This window comes from Pseudorca crassidens, chromosome 12, assembly GCF_039906515.1.
Source record: "Pseudorca crassidens isolate mPseCra1 chromosome 12, mPseCra1.hap1, whole genome shotgun sequence".
Lineage (NCBI taxonomy): Eukaryota > Metazoa > Chordata > Mammalia > Artiodactyla > Delphinidae > Pseudorca > Pseudorca crassidens.
Window position 1 is genome coordinate 41417968 of NC_090307.1, and position 18623 is coordinate 41436590.

Genomic DNA, 18623 nt, shown 5'->3' on the forward strand with positions numbered 1-18623 from the left:
TTTCACTACTGCAGAGCAGATTTATCCGTAAGAACTGATTGTATGATGGTACGACTGAAAATTAAAATATTTCATTTGCTTAGTCTGAATTTGTACCTTAATTCTTATTTCATTCGGTAAAGAGAATGGGCACTCTTAATTGTTGTTTCAGACATCCTAATGTACCTGATATGATGGTTATTATTAATTGTTTTAACAAGCCATTATTAATCAGGTAGATGCTTGTGTACTGATCCATATGAAAGCCACATGATGATTAATATCAGAGCCAAAATGTGGCATTGGCTATATAGAGTGGAGACATTCTGTATGTTTTCTTGTGTATTTGCTTGTGGTTAATCCCTTAGAACAGTGGTCTCCAACCTTTTTGACACCAGAGACTGGTTTCATGGAAGACAATTTTTCCACGGACCTGGGGGGGAGCAGGATGGTTTGGGGATGATTCAAGAGCATTACATTTATTGTGCACTTTATTTCTATTATTATTACGTTGTAATACATAATGAAATAATTGTACAACTCACTATAATGCAGAATCAGTGGGAGCCCTGAGCTTGTTTTCCTGCAACTAGATGGTCCCATGTGGGGGTGATGGGAGACAGTGATACCCTAAGTGTGTTGCTTATGTCCAGTCTACTCGGTAAGATGCAGCTTAATTGTCACTTGCCACTCACTGATAGGGTTTTGATATGAGTCTGCAAGCAGTTGATTTATTATGGTCTCTGTGCAGTCAAACCTCTCTGCTAATGATAATCTGTATTTGCAGCCGCTCCCCAGCGCTAGCATCACCGCCTCAGCTCCACCTCAGATCACCAGGCATTAGATTCTCATAAGGAGCATGCAACCTAGATCCCTGGCATGCGCAGTTCACAGTAGGGTTCGTGCTCCTATGAGAATTTAATGCTGCTGCTGATCTGACACGAGGTGGAGCTCAGGTGGTAATGCGCGTGACGGGGAGCAGCTGTAAATACAGATGAAGCTTCGCTCACTTGCCCACTGCTCACCTTCTGCTGTGCAGCCCAGTTCCTAACATGCCATGGACCAGTACCGGTCTGTGGCCCAGCAGTTGGGGACCCCTGCCTTAGAATAAGTTGATGTAGAGCCCTGTTTTTCACTTCATATGTAAGTGTATGTGTATTGGCTGTCATGGAGGAATTCACCTGTGAGTGGCCGAAAAGGTTTGAGAAACACAGATATAAATGTCTGGCAAATAGCTGTGAACTTTGAGAAGGCAGGAATTGTCTTTGCTTTTCTACCTTACTAGATATGAAAATCAACAACAGGTTTATATTTGGGGGTGGGGTGGGGAGGGAAGAAAGAGCATAAGGATTGGTACCCAAATTGTTCTTAAGAACTACCACAAATCAGTAGAAAAATGGCCATACTGTTAAAAGGCATTTTACGTAAGCGGAAACCTGAAAGGCCTATAAATGATACTCAATCTTACTAATCAAGAAAAAATAAATCAATGAAGTACCACTTTAGACCCTTTGGTTTGCAAAATTAAAATTATGATAGGAAATGCCCTGCCAGTCCAGTGGTTAGGACCCGGCGTTTTCACTGCCTGGGACCCCAGTTCGATTTCTGGTTGGAGAAGTAAGCTCCCGTGGGGTACAGCCAAAAAAAAAAAGAAAGAAAAACAGGTGTGACAGTACCTAGGATTGGTGAGGATGACAGGAAACAAGAACTCTCTCACACTGCTGACTGTAGTGTAAAAAAGGAGATGTGTTTCCATTTGTTTCCATTTGTTTCCAACTCTAAAGAAGTTGGAAACAAAGATGTGTTTCCATTTGTTTCCAGCTCTAAAGAAGTTGAAGGTATATGTCCTTTGGCCTACCAGTTCCATGAATCTATCCTGGAAACTCAAGAAATTATGTTTATTGTAGCCTCTTAATAACAAAATTAGATAAACACTTTAAACATCTCATTAGTTAGAGTATGGACAAATATATTTTGTCTTTCATACAGTATAATATAATACTGTCCAACAGTTTTTGTGAATGAACTAGAGCTGCATGAAACAACATGACATGAATATTGGGCTAAGAAAGCAAGGTGCAGACCAATATGCTATATAGTGAAAGTTTGAAAACATGCAGAACAATACTCTATATTGTTTACAGGTATCTGTAGCTAGAACATGCATAGAAATGATTAACACCATAGTCCAAGATAGTGGCTACCATAAGGAAGAGAGGGAATGAAAATGGATCTGTGTTAGCTTATAGTACATATATATATGAAACATTTTTTGAAACAAATGGAAAATGATAAGATGTTCTATTAGCTGAGTTTGGGGATGTTTTCATATGTTAAAATGTTTCATAAATAGAGTTAAAGGCATATAAACAGATGCTTTAGGAGGAGAATAGTGTTGGGTGATGATGGTGATGATAGAAATGGTAGTAATAGTGGAGGTGATGATCATGCTGCTACTGCTGCTGCTGCTGCAGCTGCAGTTCTCAGTGTGCTCTGGGCTTTTCTGCCAAGGGTTTCCTTTCCTTGACACACGATTGTGCCTTTGTAGGGTGTAGCCATTATGTCCTCCCCATTCTCTGCAGTTTTGCTCATCAACTTTAGGATCCTCTCTTTCCTTTAGCATAATGATAGTGACAGTAATTTACTGAGTACAAGGCATTGTTTTAGACATCTTACTGTGATATCTTGACTCCTCACATTATCTCTGCAAAGTAAGTATTTTTGAAAGGAATTGATCAAATTTGAAATGTCAAGAAATTAAGGAAAATTAGTTGAACATTTTGTATTAAGCTAGGCATTCTTTAGTTTCTTGAAGTGTTTAAAGAAGACAAAAATGTGACATCGGTAGGAAAAATTACTGCTCAAAATATGAGAATAAGTAGGTAAAATGATGCGTCAGATATGGTAATCATGCAGTTGTGAAGATTTCCCCTTTGTCCACTTTTCTTATTTTTGTCTCCTTTAAAGAAAGATAATTTATTTTTGGAGGAATATACCCCGTGGCCCTTATGAAGACCAAAGTAGCTATAATTTCCCTGATAAATGCAATAGAGTGTAACCAAAAACATAAGTGACCATTTTGTTGTTTTTTGTAACAGCTCTATTGAGTTATAATTAAGATACCATACAATTTACCCATTTGGTTTTTAGTATATCATATATTGTAAAACCATCACCACAATAAATTTTAGAACATTTTCATAACCCATGCCTTTTAGCTGTCATTCCCGCTTCCCCACCTCTAGGCAACCACTAATTTACTTTGTTTCTATAGATTTACCTTAAATGGAATCATATGATATATAGTCTTTTGTGACTAGGCTTCCTTTGCTTAGGATAATATCCTCTAGGCTCATTCTTGTTGTAGCATGTATTTAGTACTTCATCCCTTTTTATGGCCAAATAATAATCCATTGTATGCATTTATCCATTCATCAGTTGATAGACATTTGGGTTGATTCCACTTTTTGGCTATTATGAACAATACTGCTATGAATATTTGTGTACAAGTTTTTGTGTGGATGTGTTTTAATTTTTCTTGGATATATACCTAGGAATAGAATTGCTAGGTCATATATGAACTCTACATTTAATGTTTTGGGGAGTTGCCAGACTGTTTTCCACAGTGACTGCATCATTATACATTCCTGCCTGCAGTGTATGAGGGTCCAATTTCTCCACATCTTTAACAACACTTATTATTATCTGTCTTTTTGATTATAGATACCCTGTTGGGTGTAAAGTGTCTTGTGGTTTTGATTTGTGTTTCCCTGATGACTAATGCTGTTGAGCATATTTTCATTTGCTTATTGGCCATTTGTATGTCATCTTTGGAGAACTGTCTATTCAGATCCTTGCCCATTTTAAAATTGCATTGTCTTTTTTTTTTAATTTTAGAATTTCATTTTTTTTTATACAGCAGGTTCTTATTAGTTGTCTTTTATTATTAAGTGTTCTTTATTTTATTTTTTAAATTTATTTTTTAAAATTTATTTTTACATCTTTATTGAAGTATAATTGCTTTACAATGGTGTTAGTTTCTGCTTTATAACAAAGTGAATCAGCTATACATATACATATATCTTTATGTATTTTACATACAAGTCTGTTATCAGATCCATGACTTGCAAATATTTTCTCCCATTCATTGGGTTGTCTTTTCACTTTCTTAATACTGTCTTTTGAAGGTGATTGTTTTAAACTCTGAACTTCTCAGTAGTGGGCTAAATTATAAATTAGCCCACTAATTAAATTATATGTTGCATTAATTGCTGTAGAAATATCATCCATGAATGTACCAGAATTTACGAAACAACACTGACAGGCTCTTTCCTACATGCAAACACTAGGCTCTTTCCTACATGCAAGTACAAGAACAACAAGTCTCTGCAAGAGTTGTAGAAAGAGAATAGATAGGAGGAAGTTCTTTGTAGTTGATTAGAGTTGCTGCTTTCAGTAGTCTAGTTGATTGAGTCGTTTACACTTGCCTCTTGTATGTTATTCATATTTGAGTCTTAACAAAATCATAATTGTCTCAGCCCTTTAGAGTATGTTAATTCACCCTGTATTTATTATCTTATATATGTCTAGCATTGGATATATTGCAGTCATAAAACAACGTGTTTTTTTGGTTTTGTTTTGGCCATGCCGCGAGGCTTGCGGGATCTTAGTTCCCTGACCAGGGATTGAACCCGGGCCACAGCAGTGAAAGTGCCAGGTCCTAACCACTGGACCGGCAGGGATATATTTATATGTCAAATATATTTCAATTAAAAAAATAAATAAAAAGAAAGAACGTTGGTCCCTGCCCTCATAGAATTTGTAGTGTCATGGGGAGGGCAAACAACGAACAAGAAAATTGTAAATATAAGTTTTGTATTAAGTGCATTTAAGGGAGGAGAACCTTAAGTAGTTAGATGGTGAGGGAAATGATCTCTGTAAGGTGACCTTCAATTAAAGACCTCTCTGAACCAGCTATGCCATAAATGGGGAGGAGGTATTCAGCTACTGGGATATGTGAAGATGCTGAGGCAAGAAATAGCTTGGAATGCAAAGAGCCAAACCTGGGAATGTTCAGCCCTTGAGTGCTCTTTACTGTTTTTCCCCCACTGGCAACAATTAAAATATTAAAATGCCTAAAGTTTAGATTTTCCTTCTATTTGTAATCACTTGTTAAAATCAGTACTTTGTTATCAATAAACTGTATTAGACATCTTTCAGGGAACTAATTATCACTTTATATTGTATTATAGACTGGGGGATTATGTGTTGGTTATGAAGTAGATAGTGGGTTCCTATAGGTGGTGGTTTTCCAAGTTTTAGCCTGCATAATCTCAACATATTGCCTTTGATAAAGGTTCTTAAATATGTCGAATTAACATTTATATTCATGAATATGGCTTTAGGTTTGTAAGTGGTGCTAAAATAAGTATATTCTTAGATACTCTATTTGGTTTTAGAAAAATACAAAAGGTTAAAGAACATTTTTCATCCTCTTTAAAAACATGTAGCCATATAAATCCTTACAACGAAGAGATTCTGTTTTTGAATTGACAATTCAATGGCTTTTATATTGTCTAATACTGTTATTTTGGAAATACTATACTTTTTTGTAGTTAGCATTAAACAAGTAAGTTAGACAGTGTTTATATTTTGTTAATTACACTAAGAATTTGTTTTTCTCAAATCTGTATGACTTTTATGCACCTCAGTGTAGTCATCATCCAGCTGTAACAGTTATATTCTTTGTTAACAACTTTAAAAAAGTTAATTTCTTAAAATATCATCAAATATCCAGCTAGTATTTGTTTCCTTGATTGTCTCACATTTTTTAAATTTTAGCCAGTTATTTGAATCAGGATGCAAGTAAAGTTTCTTCATTGCATTTGATTATTATATTTAAGTTCCTTTACATCTATGGATTCCCTCTTTTATTTTAAATTTATTGTTTGAAAAAATCACATTGGTTGTTACATAGATATTTTCAGGGTCTAGACCAGGGATTATCGACTGTATGATTAAAGGATCCCTTTATTTTTGTAAAAATTATTAAAGGCCCCTGATCTTTCATTTATGTGGTTTATATTTACTGGGAGTTATATTAGAAAGTGAAACCTTGAAAAATATTTATTTAATAATTATTATTTTAAAACTGTGGTACTAAATTGATTTTATGTTAACATAAAATGACATTTTTAATGAAAAATAACTTAAAAATATTAGAGAAAGGAGTGATTGTTTTACATTTTTGCAAATCTTTGTCTGTCTTAATTAAAGACAGCTGAATTCTCATGTCAGCTTTTCCATTCAGTCTTCTTGTGATGTATATCACATAACCGCAGGAATATAACACTGTACACAGGTGAGAGGATGAGAGCGAAAAAGACAAATAATGTCTTAGTATTATTGTGAAAATAGTTTTGAGTTCATGGACTCCATGAAAGGGTTTTGAGGACCCGCCAACAATTCACAAACCAGATACTAAGAGCTAGGCCATTTCCTATTATTGGTAGTTAGATCAAGAGGCTAGCACCCATTGCTTTGCCTTAAGCAGACATATTCCCTCCAAAATGTTAATTCCTACTCAGTGTGAACTTAAACCAAATTTATGAAATTTCCCTTTGGGTTATAATATAATTTTCTTTAGGTTCTCTTTCCTATAACATACAGCTTTTTTAAAAATCGATGATTTGATGTTGTTTTTACGGCTCCAAAATTTAAGGAAATTATCCTTAAATTTCTAATAAAAATAAAGGTGTGTGCCTGCATTAAACAAACATAATTATAGTTCATAATTTTACAAGTGTATTTTTGAATAAAATGAAATTTTCATTTGATATGTAAAAGTTTCTCCTGTTGGTTTCCTTTACTCATCAAATACCTATTGAGCTCCTGCTCTGTTGCTAGACCAAGGATGATTCAGTGGATAAGGGAGACATAGCTTACATATCAGTCAGGGCAACAGACTGCTAAATTAGTAACTTCATAGTGATACAAAGAGAAATATCAATATAATTGGGAAACTAGCTTAGTTTAGGCAATTGATTTGAGATTTGAATTTACTAGGAGCTGTACAAAGTATGTAGACATAGTTTTTACTGTTGCTTTAATCGTTTGAATGTCGTTTTATGTCAAACAAAGGTTATTTGACATTTTAAATGTAACATTTCAGTTCACAACTCCTTTTTGGAACTAGACAGGATAATAAAGTAAATATTTTAGGTAGACTTTTAATGTTTTATGTCTGCAAAGAACTTGAAGTGATTTAAGATTTTTAAAATCCTTTTGTTTGTAAAAATGTATGAAGAGGATTATAATAATGAATTATTTATGTAGTCACCTTGCAGTCATCTAGGTTATTTGGTCATTTATGGTTCTCTTGGCTTTTATCAGGTACCTGTTAGTCTTGTTCTTTTTTTTTTTTTTTTTTGCGGTACGCAGGCCTCTCCCTGTTGTGGCCTCTCCCGTTGCGGAGCACAGGCTCTGGACGCGCAGGCTCAGCGGCCATGGCTCACCGGGGCACGAACCCGTGTCCCCTGCATCGGCAGGCAGACTCTCAACCACTGCGCCACCAGGGAAGCCCTCTTGTTCTTCTTTTTATAGCTTTTCCTTAGTCCCTTTTATATCTATAATAACTGAGAAACTAAGAAAAAAATTACCATTCTATATACTTTCCAGGTGTATTTTTTAAAATACAGTATATTTTAGTAGGTAGTAACATGCATGTAATACGAAATTTAAAAGTCACAAAGCCTCCTTTCCACTCTTCTCCCCCTGCCACCCATTTTCCTTACCCAGAATCAATCTGTTAAGTTTATTCTTCCAGAATTTTCTATGCATAGTCATCTACATATGTTACAGTTTCTTTCTCTCTTTCATGTTTAGACAAATGGTTGGATATTATATAGATTTCTCTGTGCTTTTGCTTTTCTTTTTAATATATCTTTCAGATTATGATGTATTTATATATATGATGTTGCCTCAATTAAAAAAATGACTGCACTGTATTCCATTTTATGGATGCACCAAAATTTATATAACTGTTACTCTATTGATGAACATTTAGGATGTGTCAGTTTATCTTATAGTTTATAAGTATTAATTTATGTTACTAAATATTCTTATTTTCTTAACGGTTTCAGCTGATAGAAGTGGTAGGCATTGGTTTATCACACCATTTTTTTTTAAGTTCTTTTTACCTCCACCCATTTGAAATGCCTCCTTTAACATACACTCAGTTTTCATATATATATTTGGCATATTTGTAGACTGTCATTCTGCTCCATTCATCGGACTACTCATGTATCACTGTCACACTCTTTATTATGTTTTCACATCTAGTAGGACATCCCACTCCAACCCCCCGCCAGCCTGCAAATTGCTCTTCTTTTTTTTTTCCCCAGAGTTTTCTTGTGTCTTCTTGTTTTGTTTTTCCATATAAACGCTAGAATCAACTTGTCATTTGCAAGAAAAAAATTATTTTGGTATTTTATTAGCTCAAAGAGAATTCACATCTTTTTTTTTTCTTTTTTTCTTTCTGCATGGCATGTGGGATCTTAGTTCCCTGACCAGGGATTGAACCCGTGCCCCCTGCAGTGGAAGCTCAGAGTCTTAACCACTGGACTGCCAGGAAATTCCCGAGAATTTACATCTTTATGATGGCTAATCTTCTTAGGCTGAGAACCGTGCAGTCTTATTCTAAATGTATTTGTTGTAATTGTTTAAGTAAGTGGTTCTCAAACTTGTTCAGGTATTCGTTCATGATGCCTTGTAAAGCCCTGTGAAGACCATCACAAAATGCACATTTAAGTTTACAGTAACTGTATAACTTTGCACTAAATGTATCTCATTTAATTCTAGTACAGGCTAATAGAAGAAAGTGTCAGAGGATTGTCATGTTATGCGAAAGCACTTAAAACTGAAAACATTTACATTCATTAAGGTTTTGTTTTTTGTTTTTTTCTTTGTAAATTGGGAAAATGGTTTGCATTGGTTGATTTTTGTGATGACATTTTGGTCCAGTTCAAGGAATATTCTTCTTCAAGAGCATGGTTTAAAAACCTTATCTATTTATGAATGGATGAACAAGATGTACGTATATGCAATGGAATACTACTCAGCCATAAAAAAGAATGAAATAATGCCATTTGCAGCAACATGGATGGACTTAGAGATTGTCATACTAAGTGAAGTAAGTCAGAGAGAGAATGAAAAATGCCATATGATATCACTTGTATGTGGAATCTAAAACATAACACAAATGAACCAATCTATGAAACAGACTCACAGACCTAGAGAATAGACTTGTGGTTGCTAAGGGGGGCGGGGGAGGGATGGACTGGGAGTTGAGGGTTAGTAGATGCAAACTATTATATATGGAATGGATAAACAACAAGGTCCTACTGTATGGCACAGGGAACTATATGTGATAAACCATAATGGCAAAGAATATAAAAAAGAATGTATATATATGTATAACTGAATCACCTTGCTGTATAGCAAAAATTAACACAACATTGCAAATCAACTACCCAACAATTAAAAAAAACCTTTGTCTATTTAATTCAACATGCTGTTTTCATCTCTTTAGTATTGGAATAAATCATAATGTGTATGGTATTCTATTTTATAGATTATTCTTTTAAACAAGGAGGTTTGGGTAGTTAAGGACCATGTTTTTCCTGAACTATCAAAAAATTCAGTTTTCTTAGTAGAAAATCATGAGTTATCTTGAAGAGCACTTGTGATGGTTAATTTTATGTGTCAAATTGACTGGGCCACAGGTGGCTTTAGATATTTGGTCAAACAGTATTTTGGGTATGTCTGTGAAGATGTTTCTGGCTGAGATAAAACATTTTAATCTGTAGAGTGAGTAAAGCAGGTTGTCCTTAATGTTGATGGGCCTCTTTCAGTCAGTTGAGGGCTGGATAGAACAAAAAGGCTGATGCTTCTGTGAGTAAGAGGGAAACTTGTCCTGCCTGACTGCCTTCTTTCCTTCCTTTGGACTTAAAGTGAAACATGGGCTCTTCCCAGATCTTGAGTCTGCTTTCTGACAAGTGCTATGCCATCAGCTCTCCTGGGTCTCCAGTTTGCTGACTGCAGATCTTGGGACTTGACAGCCTCTATAATCACATGAACCAGTTCCTTATAATTTCTTTCTGTGTATGCACACACACCTTATTAGTTCTGTTTCTCTGGAAAACCCTGAGTAATGTATACATAATCCAGATTTACAACAATTTAATTAGTAAATCAACTAATACTTAATGTGGATTTAATCAAGTTTATTGTTTTAGAATTTTAAAAATGCAGTTGATGTGCTATAACTAGCACATAAAAACGCTTAATGATTAAGAATAATTTCACTTTATTTATTTTTAAAATTTTTTTAAATTTATTTTTATTTATTTTTTTGGCTGCGTTGGGTTTTCATTGCTGTGCACGGGCTTTCTCTAGTTGCAGCGAGTGGGGGCTACTCTTCGTTGCAGTGCACAGGCTTCTCATTGCAGTGGCTTCTCTTGTTGAGGAGCACGGGCTCTAGGCGCGTGGGCTTCAGTAGTTGTGGCACGCGGGCTTCAGTAGTTGTGGCTCACAGGCTCTAGAGTACAGGCTCAGTAGTTGTGGCACATGGGCTTGGTTGCTCTGCAGCATGTGGGATCTTCCCGGATCAGGGATTGAACCCATGTCCCCAGCATTGGCAGGTGGATTCTTTTTTTTTTTTTTTTTACAGAATATTTTTTTAAATTAATTAATTAATTTATTTATTTTTGGCTGTGTTGGGTCTTAGTTTCTGTGCGAGGGCTTTCTCTAGTTGCTGCAAGCGGGGGCCACTCTTCATCGCAGTGCTCGGGCCTCTCACTGTTGCGGCCTCTCTTTGTTGCGGAGCACAGGCTCCAGAGGCGCAGGCTCGGTAGTTGTGGCTCACGGACCTAGTTGCTCCGCGGCATGTGGGATCTTCCCAGACCAGGGCTTGAACCCGTGTCCCCTGCATTGGCAGGCCGATTCTCAACCACTGCGCCACCAGGGAAGCCCTGGCAGGTGGATTCTTAACCACTGTGCCGCCAGGGAAGTCCCACTTTATATATTTATAATTGACACTTTAGGTGTAATTTTTGCTTTCTTCCATCAATATGCTGATGATTCAATATTCTTTTTTTTTTTTTTTAGCAGTCTCAATGTCACTGTATTTCTTGAGCACCTCAAACTCAGCATGTACAATGCAACACTTTGTCATCTTTCCCCACTCTTGTCCCACTTCCCTGTTACTCTTCCTGTATTTCCTATTTGAGTGAAAGGGATTACCGTCTACCAGTTGCCTAATTTCAGAACTTCAAGATTATCTTGACAACTCTCTTTATACATACCTCACCTGCAGCTTTTTATTGCTATTTTAGCAGTATTCTGTTTGTCTCTGCTATCCTATCCCACTGCCCAGCTCCTCATCTTTTACTAGCACTCTTGCAGTAATCCTACTCCTAGGTATATATTCAGAAGAATTGAAAGTAGGTATTCAAGCAAATACTATACAAGAATGCTCATAGCAGTGTTATTCACAGTACTCAAAAGGTGGAAACAACCTGAACGTCCATTAGTGGATGAATAGATTTATGTGGTATATCCATGCAATGAAATATTATTCAGCCATAGAAAGGAATGAAATACTGATTCATGGTACAATGTGGATGAATCTCAAAAACATATGAAGTGAGGACTTACCTGGTGGTCCAGTGGTTAAGAATCCTCCTGCCAGTGCAGGAGACATGGGTTCGATCCCTGCTCCAGGAAGATCCCATGTGCTGCGGGACAACTAAGCCAGTGTGCCACAACTACTGAGCCCATGCTCTAGAGCCCATGAGCTGTAACTACTGAGCCCACGCGCCACAACTACTGAAGCCTGCACGCCTAGAGCCTGTGCTCTGCAACAAGAGAAGCCAATGCAATGAGGAGCCTGAGCACCACAACAAAGAGTAGCCCCTGCTTGCTGTAACTAGAGGAAGCCTGTGTGCAGCAACGAAGGCCCAACAGCAGCCAAAAAACAAAAAACAGAAAAGAAAGGAAAAATGAAGAGAAAGAAGCCAGACACAAAAGGTCGCATATCGTAGGATTTCATTTTATATGAAATATCTGTTGAATACCAATAGAATATATGATTCCACAAAGGGAGAAAGTCGTTGCCAGAGACTGGGGGGGAGAAGAGTAATGGGAAATGAATGACTGTTTAATGGGTATGAGGTTGTCTTTGGGGGTGACAAACGTGTTTTGGAAATAGATGTAGGTGATAGTTGCACAACTATATGGTAAATGCTCCTGGATTATACACTTTAACATGGTTAACTTAATGTAATGTGAACTTTCTCTCAATTAAAAAAAAGATGATATAGGGAATTACCCAGCGGTCCAGTGGTTGAGAATCCGGGCTTTCATTGCCAAGGGCACAGGTTCGATCCCTCCTTGGGGAACTAAAATCCCACAAGCATTACAGTGTGGCCAAAAAAATAAATAAATAAAAATATAAAAATAAAAAAAGGTGGGGCTTCCCTGGTGGCGCAGTGGTTGAGAATCCACCTGCCGATGCAGGGGACACGGGTTCGTGCCCCGGTCCGGGAAGATCCTACATGCCGCGGAGCGGCTGGGCCCGTGAGCCATGGCTGCTGAGCCTGCGCGTCGGGAGCCTGTGTGCCGCAACGGGAGAGGCCACAGCAGTGGGAGGCCCGCGTGCTGCCAAAAAAAAAAAAAAAAAGTGATATAAACACATTGCACTTTTATGTGTCTTTTTTGTTGTCACAAACTACATTTTTTTTTTTTTTTTGGCTGCGCAGTACACCATGTGCGGTATGCAGCATGCGGGGTCTTAGTTCCCTGACCAGAGATTGAACCTGGGCCTCCTGCATTGGGATCGTGGAGTCTTAACCACTGGACCACCAGGGAAGTCCCACAAACTGCATCTTATATATGTTGTGTGCCCATCATCAGACTTATTATTATTTTATACATTTCTATTTTAATTCACATAGGAAACAAAAAGAGAAGTTACCAACCAAAAAATAAAGTAATACTGGCTTTTATATTTACTTATGTAGATACTTTACTGATGTTCGTTATTTCTTTATATGGCTTCTAGTTATGATCTAGTGTCCTTTCATGTCAGTCTGAAGGACTCTCTTTAGCATTTCTTGTAGGAGACATCTACTACCAATAAAGTCCTTCAGGTTTTGTTTACCTTGAAATGTCTTAATTTCTTCTTCAGTATTGAAGGGTAGTTTTGCCAGATTTAAAATTCTTGGTCGACATTCCCCACCTCACCCCCACCCCCAGGGGTTTAAATATGACATCTCATAGCCTTCTGGCCTCCACAGTTTGATGAGAAATTGTTAATTTTATTGAGGCTCCCTTGTGTTTACATGACAATGAGTCGCTAATTGCTGCTTTCAAAAATTCTTTGTCTTTGTCTTTGGACAGTTTGATTATAATGTTTCTCAGTGTGGGTCTCTGAGTTATTCCTACCTGGAGTTCATTGAGCTTCTTAGATTCGTAGATTCATGCCTTTTTTAAAATTTGTGGAGTTGGGGGCCATTATTTCTCCATATATTCTTTATGCACCCTCTTCTCTTTCTCAGACTCCTATAATGTGTGTTTGTTAGCTTGGTGGTGTCCCACAGGTACATTTCACTCTGTTCTCTTGCCTTTATTCTTTTTCTTTCTGCTCCCCAGACTCCATTTCAATGGTCTTATCTTCATATTTGTCAGTTCTCTTTATTCTTGACATTTTCTCTGGTGTCACCTCCATGTACTTTTTATTGCTATTATTATAGCATTTAACATATAGTATTTTAGTGGTTCTGTGTTGAGTTTCTTATTACTGGAGGACTGAGCCTATTCCTTTGTTTCCTCAACGTAGCATACAGTAGATACACAGTAAGTATGTGTTGAGTGAGCTACTGAATGAATGTTGCAAAGTATATAGAATGAGACTTTTAGAGCTAGAAGGAGTATTACAGAATGTTTTGCTGTTTTTTTTTAAGAGTAGTGCCTGAATTTGGAACTTCTGACATCTTAAGGCAAATATTGAACTCCATTTATAAACATTTACCTGATTGAGAGAAAGACTTGAAAAATTTCCAGCTTTTTCAGTCTATCATATTGTTCTGCTCTTGCCATATTTATCCATCTTTAGAGAAGTGGTTCTTAAAGTGTGGTAACTGGATCCCCCTTGGTGGATCACCAAGACCCTTTTAAGAGGCATATGGGACAAGGTAAAAAATGTTTTCATAGTACTACTGAGATGTTCTCTCTCCCCTGGCCCTTTTCACTGTGTTGGCATGTTCTGTGGTGGTGTAAAAGCAAAGGTGGGTGAAAACTGGTAGTGTCTAATCAGTAGTCAAGGCAGAGACACCAGACTGTACCAGTAATCATTGTATTTTTCACACCACACGTTCACAGCTTAAAAAATATATCACTTACCTGACAGTGCTCATCAGCGTAGCTCAGATTACTAATTTGGTTAAATCTTGACCCTTGAGTGCATGTGTCTCTGTGCGTGTGTGTGCGTGTGCACTTTTTTCGTTGTGTAAAATATACATAACATAAAATTTAACGTTTTAACCTTTTTTTCTTTCTCTTTATTGTGGTAAAATATACATAATATAAATTTACTATTTTAACCATTTTTTAAGTGTACAGTTCAGTGCAGTTAAGTCCATTCACATTGTTTTGCAGCTGTCATCACCATCCACCTCCAGAACTTTTTTCATTTTCCCAAACTGAAACTCCATTCCCATTAAACAATAATTCCCTTTTCTCTCCCAGCACCTGGCAACCACCCGTCTACTTCCTGTCAGTTTGAATTCAGCTACTCTAGTTGCCTCATTTACGTGAAATCATACAGTTTATTCTTTTGTGACTGGCTTATTTAACTTAGCATAATATCTTCAAGGTTCATCCATGCTGTAGCATGTGTCAGAACTTCTTTCCTTTTAAAAGGCTGAATAATACTCTTGTATGTATATACCACATTTTATTTATTTGTTGATGACATTAGGGTTGCTTCCACTTTTTGGCTATTGTGAATAATGCTGGTATGAACATGGTTGTACAAATATCTGTTTGAGTCCCTTCTTATTTTGAGTATGTACCGAGAAGTGGAGTTGGTAAATCATATGGTAATTCGATGCTAATTTTTTAAAAAATAAATTTATTTTACTTATTTATTTTTGGCTGCATTGGGTCTTTCGTTGCTGCACGCAGGCTTTCTCCAGTTGCAGCGAACGGGGGCTACTCTTCGTTGTGGTGCTCGTGCTCCTCATTGTAGTGGCTTCTCTTGTTGCAGAGCACGGGCTCTAGGTGCGTGGGCTTCAGTAGTTGCTACACATGGGCTCAGTAGTTGTGGCTCACAGGCTCTAGAACACAGGCAGGCTTAGTAGTTGTGGCGCATGGGCTTAGTTGCTCTGCGGCATGTGGGATCTTCCTGGACCAGGGCTCGAACCCATGTCCCCTGCATAGGCGGGAAGATTCTTAACCACTTTGCCACCAGGAAAGCTCTCTGTGTTTAATTTTTTGAGGAACAACTGTACTGTTTTCCATACTAGCTGTGCCATTTTACATTCCTACTTGCAGTGCACCAGGATTCCAATTTCTGCACGTTTTCATCAGTGCCTGTTATTTTCTGTTTTTTTCTTTTTTGTTTTGAAAAAAGACATTCTAATCGGAATGGAGTGGTATCTGTGGTTTTAATTTGCGGTTCCATAATGACTAGTGATGACTATATATGCAAGAGTTTTTTGCTATGCTCGCTCTTCCATTTTATTGGTCTATATGTCTGTCCTTATGCCTATACTACACTATTCTGATTACGATAGTTTTCTAGTAAGTATTGAAATCAGTTAGTATGAGTCTTTCAATTTTAATTTTCTTTTAAAATATTGTTTTGACTATTTGGGATCATTTGGGAATCTATATGAATTTTAAGATGAGTTTTTTGATTTCTACCAAAATGCCATTGGGAGTTTGATAAGGATTGCGTTTAATTTGTAGGTTGCTTTGAGCAGTGTTATCTTAGCAATATTAAGTCTTCCAATCCGTGAAAATGGGATGTATTTCAATTTATTTGTATCTTCTTTTATTTCTTATTATAGTTTTCAGTGTACAAATCTTACACCTCTTTGGTTAAACTTATTCCTAAGTATTTTATTCTTTTTGATATAATGGTAAGTAGAATTCTTAATTTCTTTTTTGGATCATTCATTGTTAATCTATAGAAATGCAATTCATTTTTGAACGTTTTGTATTCTGCAACTTTGCTGAATTCATTTATTAGCTCTAACAGTTTTCTTGGACTCATTAGGGTTTTATACAAGTAACATCTGTGAACAGAGATAATTTTACCTCTTCCTTTCTAATTTGGATGTCTTATTTCTTTTTCTTACCTAATTGCTATGGCTAGAAGTTCCAATACTGTGTTGAATTAAAGTGGTAAAAGTGAACATCCTTCTCTTTTTCCTGATCTTAGGGGAAAAGCTGTCAGTCTTTGACTATTGAGTATTGCATTAGAGGTGATTAAATATCTTTTTAATAATCTGTGTGACAAAATGGGAAGTCTACATAAAGTACCGTATACTGAACATTCTGGAGGAAATATGCCTGTGTGATTGAGTTGTGAGCTAAACCAGATGCTTTTTTCATGGAGCACCATTTTATTTGAAAAAATGACAAGAGAAACTGTGATTATTCAGACACGGATATTTGGCAGATGTTTTCTCAAAAAAATGAATACAATGAACCTGTTCATCAAGGAAGACAACTGACAGTATTTGTTGCCCATTATAAAATTCAAGTTTTCAAGCAAAAATTAGAATTTTGAAAAACTCAAATGTGCCATCATGAGCCTGACAACTTCCCAATGCTTTTAAACACTTTTCCAGTGAAATCAATAGTGATACTTACAAATGTGATTTTTTTATATTGCCTAATAAAATGTTTCAGCAGTTGGAATGTTTGTGTAACTCAGCAAACCAGTATTTTTCAAAAGACTTATGCATGATGTTACAAAATTATACAGGAGTCAAAGATCCATTCAAAGAGCATGGTAGCTTAAAGTATTTTAATGTAAGAGGGTTTTAGCCATTCATTGATATGTTTTCAGATTCCATATTACAATTTAGAATCTTCTTAAAAACTACAACTTGTTGGATTTTGGTGTAGTTTCAAAGAATATCCACAATTATCTGTAAAGACTGTTAAAACATTTTTCTCTTACCAAGTTTATATTTGGATGTGGTCTGCTTTTTTTTTAACTTTACTTTTACTAAAACAATATATTGTGGTATGTTTAATAGGAAGCACATATGAGAATCCAGCTGTATTCTGTTGAACTGGAGATTTGCAAAAACGTAAAACAATATGATTCCTCTCACTTAAAATTTTTTTGGTGGAAATATATTTTTTAAACAAATGTTATTTATGTTAACATATAATTTTAAAAATTGTTTTTAAATGAACTAGCACATGTCTTAAGAATTCCTCTGTTTTAATTTTTAATAAGGTAAGTATTGGTGGATAAACAAAAGTTTTTTGGGGTTCTCAAGAATTTGTAAGAGTATGAAGGGGTCCTGAAACCAGAAAGTTTGAGAGTTGTTCTCAGATTAACAGAGATCATGGGTGCTTTGCATTAATTTTCTTTTAGTTCATCTCTATCTTGCCTAGTTTAATGTAGTAATTGTTTTCGTTTTTAAAGCTTTAGCTTTCAGATTCTTTTGGAGTTAAGTCACTGAAATTGATATTAACGTTTATAAATAAATATGTAGAGTGAACACTGGATTTTGTTTCAACCACCCTCTTCTGGGAGTGCTTTTGTAGTGATTTTTTAGCTTCAAAACTAGAGGACTTAAAATGAAATTTTTGAAAATACTGTTTATTTTTCTGTAACTACAGATTCACATTCATTTGTAAGAAATAATACAGAGGGGTCCTGTTTACCCATTTCCAGCTTCCCCCAATGATAGCATCATGGAAAACTAGTTTAAAATAAAATCTCTATAGATATTGAAAAACATCATAACTGTAATATTGACATTGATATAGTCAAAATATGGAACATTTCCATCACCACGAGGAACCCTCATGTTGCCTTTTAATAGCCACATCCACCTCAATCCCGGCACACCCTTATTTAACCCTAGTTTATTGAATTTTTCTTTTATGCGTTATGCTTTTAGTGTCAAGTTTAAGAACTCTGCTTAGCCCTGGATTCCAAAGATTTTTTTCCCTGTGTTTTGTTCTAAAATACTTATAGTTTTGCATTTAAGTCCATGATCCATTTTGAGTTAATTTTTATATAATGCGTGAAATTTAGGTCAAGGTTCAAATGCTCCAGCACCGTTTGTTGAAAAGGCAGGCTGTCTTTCCTTTATTGAATTGCTTTGCTCCTTTGTCAAAATTGACTTGAGTGTATTTGTGTGAGTCTGTTTCTGGGTTCTCTGTCCTATTCCATTGATCCATGTGTGTCTCCCTCCACCAATGCCACAGGTAATCTTGATAGCTATATGATAAGTCTTGAAATTGGGTAGATTGATGCCTTCCACTGTATTCCTTTGCAGAACTGTTTTAGCTACTCTGGTTCTTTTGCCTTTGTCTATAGACTTTAGAATATA

General features: G+C 36.2%; 1 protein-coding gene across 2 annotated transcripts in view; it reads left to right on the top strand.

The window, feature by feature from the left end:
* The window catches only part of RPRD1A (regulation of nuclear pre-mRNA domain containing 1A), a 72910-nt gene that overhangs the window by 1071 nt on the left and 53216 nt on the right, over nt 1-18623 (top strand). The gene's annotated exons all lie outside the window — the stretch shown is intronic.